Source organism: Moschus berezovskii, chromosome 16 (genome assembly GCF_049115385.1).
Source record: "Moschus berezovskii isolate FMDL1 chromosome 16, NW_MosBer_1.0, whole genome shotgun sequence".
Lineage (NCBI taxonomy): Eukaryota > Metazoa > Chordata > Mammalia > Artiodactyla > Moschidae > Moschus > Moschus berezovskii.
The window spans coordinates 53,041,071-53,050,699 of NC_142475.1; the positions used below are offsets into that span (position 1 = coordinate 53,041,071).

General features: G+C 48.7%; 1 long non-coding RNA gene across 2 annotated transcripts in view; it reads left to right on the forward strand.

Moving 5' to 3' along the window:
• Nucleotides 1–9,231, forward strand: part of LOC129538950 (uncharacterized) — a 48,714-nt gene extending 39,483 nt beyond the window's left edge. Inside the window, exons 1-3 of one of the 2 annotated variants that reach the window (XR_008682366.2) lie at nt 2,684–2,789; nt 7,930–8,012; nt 8,536–9,231. This is a non-coding gene — a long non-coding RNA (uncharacterized LOC129538950). Of the gene's footprint in view, nt 1–2,683; nt 2,790–7,929; nt 8,013–8,535 lie in introns of those variants that run through there. The other variant, XR_016039310.1, reaches the window with a different exon arrangement.
• Nucleotides 9,232–9,629: the final 398 nt, after the last annotated feature.

Below are 9,629 nucleotides of genomic sequence, written 5' to 3' on the forward strand. Positions count from 1 at the left end.
GATGTGGAAAGGAAATTTTGGGGAGTAAAGAAAAGATGGCAGTCTCAAAAGGGTGGAAGCTTGAAGACTGATTTATGCTGGGACATAGGGAGAGAGAGATGCTTGTTCTAAGTAAGTCTATTTGGGACTTAGAGATTGATCCTTTTATCTTTAGGAGAACAGAGATCAGGGCTCTGATTAGCCAGCATATAAAGAGGATGCAATAAAAATGAACATTTTCTTGGGGACCCAGGAAAGAGAAAGCTTGGGGTCAGCGAGTCCAGCGGCCCTAAGTATACTGAGTCAATGACATGACCTGCAGATTTGTTTCTCTATCTTCCTTGCTCTCCAGCCAGCCCAGCCACACACTGATCTTAGCTAGAGAGGAGGAGGAGCAGGAGAGGATGGAGGCTAGTGGCCGTGGGTAAAAAGGCTCCTCCAACCCTTGGAAGATGGTCTCAGTAGTGGGTGCTCTCGGTGTGCTGCAGGGTGGGCGAGAGACATGCGGGAAAAAGTCTCCATTTTCCTGGAACAGACCTACAACAGCACCTCCTACCACTTTGCCCTTGAGTTTTTGGCAAGGGTTTCTGAAGGACTGTCAGAGACTGGCTTAACCCGGGATGGTTCTACCCAATGTGACTCCAGATTATTCCAGAGTCACCCTTGGCTCAGAGAAACCACAGGAGGGAGGATTCATTTGCATCCTTGGAGGGGCATTTCCTAGACTCTGGCAGGTGAAATAGCAATGTTTTCAGTGACAATGTGCTGAGCTGGTGATGTCTGAATCTCACTGTGATGGCTGATGGGGCTGGAATATACAAAATGAGGACCTACCAGAGAAATATCCATTTACCTCAGCAAGGTGGGAGATTCCATATTACAGTAGGCAAAAATGGAGTGTTTCCCACCAGATTGGGAATCAGTTCTCCATCTACTCAGGCTTCCCAGGTGGCGCTAGTGGTAAAGAACCTGCCTTCCAATGTAGGAGACATGAGACACAGAGTTCAATCCATGGGTCAGGAAGATCCCCTGAAAGAGGGCATGGCAATCCATTCCAGAATGCTTGCCTGGAGAATCCCATGGACAAAGGAGCCTGGTGGGCTATAGTCCATGGGGTTGCAAAGAGTTTGACACGACAGAAGCGACTTAGCAGGCACGAACATACTGCATCTACTCAGTTCATTGCCTGGGACACCTCGGACCCAATAGAGGACTGACCCTTCTCTCTTAAACTGAAGGACTCAGTTCCATCAAGACTGAGCTGATCCCATGCAGAGTTAGAGAAGACAACAAATTCTATGGGCTAACTGTTGGGATGAAGGTTGAGTGGAAGAGGAGTTGAGGCTGGACAATAAAATTCACCCAGCCTATCCACATAAATTCACTAAGCACTCTGAATTTCCTAAATGGTATTGTTCCTGCTGGTTAAAATATTATCTTTGAACTTCCTTAAAAAATACAAACCTTGTCTCTGAGAACACAGCTCATCAGCACAGATAACTTAGCCATAGGCGTTTGAAACCCTGATGCACTTCAGAATCACGTGGGGAACTAAAAAGACTACTGTGCTTTGGCCCCACTCTGACCAATGAAATCAGACTCTGGGATGGGATCTGACCATAATGTGTGAAAGAGTTTTAGCAGGCTCTTCAATAAGAACCCGATGTACAACCAAAGTTGATCATCATTGCTCTGAACAAATAGGATACGATCAGGAGAATACTAATGGGCAGATCATAGGGAGAGGGGAAGAAAAGTTTCAGAGTCTCAACAAGGCAGGATGTCATGTGAATTTATATTTTCACAGTCTTCTGTCAAAACCCACATTATAGCTAATTCTGTGTTTGCTGGTTTGCCTTTAATAAATCTATGCCAGTCTTAGAAGTAAGATGAGCATACAGAGAGCATGTACTCAAGAAGGTATTTCCAACTGGCAGCTAGAAACTTCTTCAAGGCTCTATGGATAACCTCAAAATGGTGATGAAGCTTGGTTTTGTTTTGTTGTTTAAGATAGACCTGATTCCCTGCAAATCCATTCTTTTGATAAAGGAATTTTATTAAACATTAATATATTAAATGTAACATATTTTTCAAATATATATTTTAAAACATTTTCAAGAGTTATCATATATAGAAACTCACAAATCAAAAAAATTCTTTTTCTACACTGGATGTTATGATTGTGTTTGGAGAGTGAGGTACGGAGGTGACCTGAGTCCTCTTAGATGGGAAGGAGAGCGGGAGGGGCCTGGACTGGTCACACCCATTGATACAATTAACTTAGTGTTTGGCCTCTTGGCCTGAGCTGCTTCTATTCTGCACTGAAGGTAGAAAAGATGATTCTAGAAGAGGAATCTGATGACACAAGTGGAAACCCACATAGAGACCATGGTTGTGAGCCATTTCCTAATCCCGGCACCCCTGAGCTGTGGACATGACCGTAAAGTAGTTATTTGTAGAACTTTTAACAGTGCAGCATGAGGGTTCAAGGAGGTCACACACACAGCACCCCGTGAGAAAAGCAGAGTGAACTTTATCGCCACTTCCTGCAGAAGAGGAGACTGGAGCTCAAAGAAGTCCCATGGCTGGCCCCAGAGACACAGTCAGAAAGGGACATAGATGAGACCCGATCTCCAGTTGCCCGGCTCCTCTGTCTGTGTGCTGGGCTGGCTGCCTCCCTGCCTGCGTGAGCCCTGGGGTCCACCTTCAACAGATGAGCAGAAGCGTGTTAAACACACACACTGTTTAATGCTCTCGTTGTTTGCACGCAGATATCGGAGTCACGGTAGCTTTCACCCTGAGGAGACCAGGTGGGTACGGACATTTCTGTGTGTCTCTTATCTTTGGGTGGCCCTGGGGGGAGATTCAATAGACCCTAAGCCAGAGACTCGCATCCTTTTTTGGAAGTGTATGTGGTGGGGTTCCCGTGCTGGAAACCTTGACACACTGGAGCAGGGTGGGTGATGGCAGCTGCCTTGAAGACTTACCAGGCAATTCTTCCTGAGTTACTGGCTGATCCCAATATATTGACTGGAAACCACTGGCATCCTCTTTTTTTAAATTTAGTTTTATTTATGTTATAAATATATCTCTTAAATTGAAGTACACTTGCTTTACAATGTTGTTAGTTTCTGTTCTACTACAACATGCATAAACTGTATGTATACATATATCCCCTTCCCCTTGAGTCTCCCTCCCTGAATCCCACCCCTAGAGGCCCCTGACAACCTCTTGTTTGTAAAAATGGGTGATAATAGCATCTGTCTCATGCATGGTACATTTCGGGGATCCAAAGAGCTAATGTGTATAACCTGGTATTTCATGGAACATGGTGAGTGTCAAAGTATGTTTAAAAAATTTTAAACTCAGGGGAATATTGTAGCATGTTTTCTTGTCATCAAGAAAATAATAATAATCTTTGGCACATGTAGGGCTTCCCTGATAGCTCAGTTGGTAAAGAATCTGCCTGCAATGCAGGAGACCCTGGTTCAATTCCTGGGTTGGGAAGATCCACGTGAGAAGGGATAGGCTACGTACTTCCTTGTTCTTGGGCTTCCCTTGTGGCTAAACTGGTAAAGAATCTGCCTGTAATGCTGGAGACCTGGGTTCAATCCCTGGATTGGGAAGATCCCTTGGAAAAGGGAAAGGCTACCCACTCCAGTATTCTGACTTGGAGAATTCCATGGACTCTATAGTCCATGGGGTGACAAAGAGTTGGACACAACCGAGCACCTTCACTTCATCTCATAGCACATTCTACATTGTCTAAACGTTGTGTCCTTTTTAAACATCACCCTGTGGCTAGATAAGAAATATTGAGTTATATGTGACTGAAACAAGCTCATCTGAGTTAAGCATCCAGCCCCAGATTCTGGAGCCAACAGGTGGGCTCAAGCTGGGTCCTGAGCTGGGTTCTGTGTCTCCAATTTACTGCCTGCTGCCTGATCTGCCAGTGACTCGATCCTTCTGGGTTGGCGAGCTGTGTCCGCTCTCTACTGTGGACGTCATGTGGCTGAGGAGGAGGAATCAACCTTCATCAAGAAGCCTTTTCACACTGGGCACCATGCTGGGAGTATCCTTGAGGACTGACTCAGGGTTCCAGGCAAACACCCTTGTGTGTTTATGAAACAAACATCAGCCCCCCTCCAGAAAGTAGTGTGGGTTGTCAATTCCTTGGGCATTACTAGAAGTGTTCTGGCTTCTTCTGCAGGGAGTCTGAGCTGTGATCTTCTCAAAACTGATTCTTCCCCCAAATCAATGAAGAATCTCTGAGGGTGGTTCCGGATGTTGGCATGTTTCAAACCTGTTCTCTGGCTCACTCGCTCAGTCGTGTCCGACTCTTTGTGACCCCATGGACTGTGTAGCCCACCAGGCTCCTGTGTCTGTGGAATTTTCCAGGCAAAAAACCTCCTAGGTGTGTCTAGTAGATAGCAGAATGAAGAACTCTTGGTTTTAAGGGGTAGGGGTGCCTGTTTCAGGCAGATTCTTTACCACTGAGCCACCAGGAAAGCCCTAAACTGTATAATTAAATGAGTTGCATGGATTTTTCAGTTTTCTAATGCATCTGAAAGGTGTTCAGGGAATTCTCTGGTGGTCCAGTGGTTAGGACTCATGACTCTCACTGCCAAGGGTCTGTGTTCAATCCTTGGTCAAGTAAATAAAATCCAGCAAGCTGCGTGGTGCAGCCAAAATCAAAGTGGGGGGTTGGGGGGTGTTTATACTATACTGTAGTGTGCAAAAGCATTATGTCTTAAAGAATGTACGTACGTACCTTAATTAAAAAATACTTTATTGCTAAAAATAATAGTTTGTTGCTGAAAAAAGATGCTGAGCGTTCAGTGAGAGGTAATCTTTTTTTCTGGTGGAGAGTCTTGTCTCGATGTTGATGGCTGCTGATGGATCTGTCAGGTTGGTGGTTGCTCAAGGTTGGGGAGACTGTGGCAATTTCTTTAAAATAAGACAGCAGTGAAGTCTGCCACATGGATTGCCTCTTCTAAAAGGTGGGACACCTCTCCCTCCTCCCATGCCCACGATAGCAGCCTAAGGCGTGCCCCGATGCCTCAGTCCCCAGCTGCCCCGTGGGAGAGTTCAGAATGCTGAGGCCATCCGTGATGAACACTTCTGCTCCCTAAAGGTGTATTCAGTCTCCCTCTGGTAGGTACTCTTATTTATTGGTAGCAACTTCCTGTTCAGTTCAGTTCAGTCGCTCAGTCGTGTCCGACTCTTAGCGACCCCAAGAACCACAGCACGCCAGGCCTCCCTGTCCATCACCAACTCCCGGAGTTCACTCAAACTCATGTCCATCAAGACGGTGATGCCATCCAGCCACCTCATTCTCTGTCGTCCCCGTCTCCTCCCACCCCCAATCGCTCCCAGCATCAAAGTCTTTTCCAGTGAGTCAACTCGTCGCATGAGGTGGCCAAAGTATTGGAGTTTCAGCTTTAACATAAGTCCTTCCAATGAACACCCAGGATTGATCTCCTCTAGAATGGACTGGTTGGATCTCCTTCCTGTTACCAAGTGGAAATAGCTCAGTCTTCTCAAGTCATCTGAGAGCTTGCTGGCCAGGTTCCCAGGAACATTGCTTCTGCCTCCGTGAAATGATCACAGGCAGTGAGCCCTTGGGGACCACAGTGGCAATTCAGGGTTTGGAAGGCACTGGCCGTGGTACCTCTGCTGGGTAACTCTCCTTTGAAAACAGGAAAGGAAAAACTATTATTGGAAATTTTCTTCAAGACTTTCAGGAAAGAGGGATTTCCCTGGTGTAGCTAAGATTCCTGGGAGACGTAAAAGGATGTTCTTGTCACAGCTGACGGCAAATCAAAGTGGGAAAAATACTACCTCCAAAAGGCATGTTTTAATACTCTCTACATCTTGGACACTGTCCTAGGTATTTTGCTTACTTCCCCCTTTTTATTCTTAGAACAATCCTGTGAAGAATGTACCTTGTTATTTATCTCCATTGTACCCTGGAGGAAACTGGCTCCAAGAATCGCTGTGACTTGTCCAATCCACCCATGTCTGGGTGGCTTTGGAGCCTATTATTTCCATTTTACTGTATTTCAGGGTCTCAAAGGATCACCGCCCCCACCCCCAGGTCCCTGAGGCCAGTCCCCCTCCCCCATTGGATTTCGATGTCTGTCCTCTCTACAACATCCTCCATTAGTGGTTCTCGGGTGTCTGCTTGCACGTGTCCAGGACCAGGGAACACACTCCCACCCAGTGCAGTTCCTTCACTGTCCACACAGCACCAACACGGAAGGCTCCTTAATTCCCCATCTGGAGCAAAGCAGGACGTAAAAGAGTAAATAAGCAAATAAGTGAATGGAGGGGACGTCTGTCTCCTAGTTGTTTCTTCTCATTGGTCCTAACTTTATCACTTCAAATAATGAGAATAACTAACATTTATTGAGCAACTAATATGTTCCAGGTACTGGGCTAAATGCTTTACGTTTGTTATCTCATTTACACACGAGGACCCAGGAGTATAGAGAGGTTAAGTGACCTGTTTCAGGAGGCAGAGATGGCTTTAGAACCCAGGGAGTCTGGCTGTGGAGGCCCTAAACCTGGCCACTGCCGTCCACCCCCTCGTGAGTCCTAAATATGTCAGCCAAAGGGGCAGCGTCCCTGGTTGCTCCACTGTCCTTGTGTTGCTCCAGGACGCTCCCTGAAAGAGCCTGAGCTTTGCTGCTCTCTCCTCCCTTCTGCTCCTGTTCCTCTTCTTGCCTCCTCTATGGCCGCCCCATCAACCTGACCGCCGCAAGGCCAGGACTTTTTCTGACTTGCCACCCTTCTACACAGTTCCAGAGAAGGGTTCTCTCAGGAGGCCAGCAGAGGGTCAGGATGCTCCTGGCATCAGCTGGAGACAGCAGACTGGGCCCTTTCCTGGGTTGAGAAAAGTGAAAGTGTTGGTCACTCACTCATATCTGACTCTTTGTGACCCCGTGGACTGTAGCTTGTCAGACTCCTTTATCCATGGAATTCTTAGGCAAGGATACTTGAGTGGGTAGCCATTCACTTCTCCAGGGGATCTTCCTGATCCAGGGATTGAACCTGAGTCTCCCTCATTGCAGGAAGATTCTTTACTGGCTGAGCCACCAGGGAAGCCCTGAGTTGAGAAGGAGGCCCCCAAATGGATTCCTGCTCTTGGCTAATAATAATAATAATGATAGTGGCTGACATTCCAGGTATATACCATGTGTCAGCTGAGCTATGCACTTGTGGCATGACCTCAACAAACCCCAGGACTGCTGGCCCTTGGAAATGGTCTGGGAGCTTGGCTGTGGAGAGGGTGTTTTATTCTGCTTGGGGGAATCAGCAGGCTCAGGCTTCTCCATGCTTAGAGTCTGGGCTCTGAAATCAAGCAGACCTGGCTCCAGGAGTAGCTCTGATATGTAGGGGCTGTGTGACCTTGGAAACATTGCCTGCTCTCCCTGAGCCTTGGCTGTTCATTTGTAAGATGGGTAGGAGAGGGTTGCCGTGATGACTAAATGAAATCATTTGTTTTGAGTGCCTGGCGTAGGTGAGTAAAGGGAAATGGAGGTAAAAACAGTGCTGTCTTTTAACTGTGGTTCTAGGTGGATCTCATGGTTTCTGTTCAGGTGGGGTTTCCGTGGTTTCTGCAAAAGCAGACCTATCTGGAGAGTGTGTTGGGTCATCCTGACACTTGCGGGTTTTATTTTTTCGGTTGTGCTGCACAGCTTGTGGGATCTCAGTTCCCCAACCAGGGATGGAACCTGGGCCGCAGTAGTGACAGTGCCGAGTCTTAACCCCTGAACCATTGGGAAGTCCCTTGACACTTGTCTTTTGATAAGGAGGATGGACAGCTTCCAGAAAAACGCAGTGTGTTTGTGTGTGTGTGTGTGTATTTTCTCTGAACGTGTCTGAATGAGCCAAAGTTGCTATTACTGTATTTTTTTGTTGTTCTTCCTTTTTTTTTTTTTTTTCCAGAAAAGGGATGTTTGGGCTAAAACTGAAAAAGAAGAAGAATAAAGCAGAGAAGGGGTTAATCCTAGCCAACAAAGTTGCCCAAGGTGAGGCTTTTGGGGGTTGGGGAGGGACCACTACCCTGGGGCCTGCAGGTCTCCAGAGGTGACCCCTACTTGGCTGAGAAGGAGGTTCACTCTCTGTGGGAGTGAGGTGGGAACTGTGTCTGGGTCTTTGAACCCTGCCAACCCAAAGTGTGCACCCACGGCAATCCCCAGTGGTGCTGGGTCATCTGGTCGCTGAGCCAAATGGATGGGTGGACACCTGCTGGGCCATGAAAGCCACCCCCCCCACCCCCCCAACCCCCCCCACCCCCACCGCCCCGCCAAGGAGGCAGTGACAGAAGAGCTCCCGGCTCTGTTCTGATTTGCTCTGTGCCCCAGGATAAATCACTCAGTACCTCCAAGTCCCAGCTTCTCCCTTTGGTAAGTGTTTGGAGTGTGGGCTCAGCTGACCGTGGGGGTCATGGGGAGAAGCAAGTGAGATGATGAAAATCAGCGGGAGGGCAGCAGCTGCTCTGGGGGAGGTTATCCATCCACCGACTCATTTAACCCCTCCATCTCCTGCCAGAAGGTGCGGTCATCCCAGTTTCACAAAGGAGGTCGCAGAGATGCAGTGAGAGGATGTGAAGTGTGGAAAAGACCAGCTGCAGGATTGCAGGCCTCAGTGGAAAAACCAAAATGCAAGGGCATTGTCAATAACTTATTAAGAATAGCTGGATGGTGATTGCAGAGCACTAAGCCAAGGACAGCGAAATCCTTCTAATCACAGGGCTCCGGCAGCGGGTCCTCTCTACCCGAGAGGGGGACGCAGAGGGGGCCCAGCCCTGCCTGCCCATCCTCTGGGGCAAAAGACTTCAGCACTCTGGTCTCCCCTTTCCGTACCAGTAAAATTGGGGTAAAGCCAGGGCGCACCCCAGCATACTTTCAGACTACCTCCTTGACCTTCAGAAAGCATCTCTGTGTGTCCTTGGTGGGCTGAGATTCACACACACAGCAGCTCAGAGGAAGCGAGCAGATCATGAGCGCCCTGCACAGGGCTTCCTTGTGTTTGGTGATGGACAAAGCCACCCTCGGGCCCCTCGGGCGCCTCGGGTCTGAGGAGCAGGTGGCAGAGGCAAGAACAAGGCCCAGGGCCGCCGCTCCAAGTCTGAGCATCCGGCACGAAGGCTGCCTGGTAGGAGTGGGGAACCCCGGTCTTGAGCGTGCGTCTCTGACCTTCCACCGGACAAGCCTCTCCAGTGCCCAGACATCCTGCTGGCCACCCCCTGCAAAGCCCCTCCCCACTGCGGGCCCGCCTCTGGGTCTATGCAGGAGTCCTCCAAGCACAGAGAGGAGGAGTGGAGCAGAGGCGTGCGGCCCAGGACCAAACTCCGCCCCACTGCAACAGAGTCACAAGCACAGGGGTCCCCAGACGCCTTGCGCCTGGGCTCCAGCCCACCTCTGCCGTGTCATCCTGGGCTTCAGTCTCCTCACCTGTGAATTGGAGACACAGAGCATGAGATCCTTGGCTCCCCACACCAGTCCTGCAGGTTGGGCTGTGAGAACAAAGATGGACCCATTTTACAGATCAGGAAACTGAGGTCCAGGCACAAGAGGTGCTTTGCTCAAGGCCTCAGTATGTCAAAGGATTCACAGCAGGGGCCTGAGTCCCAGGCAAAAGGC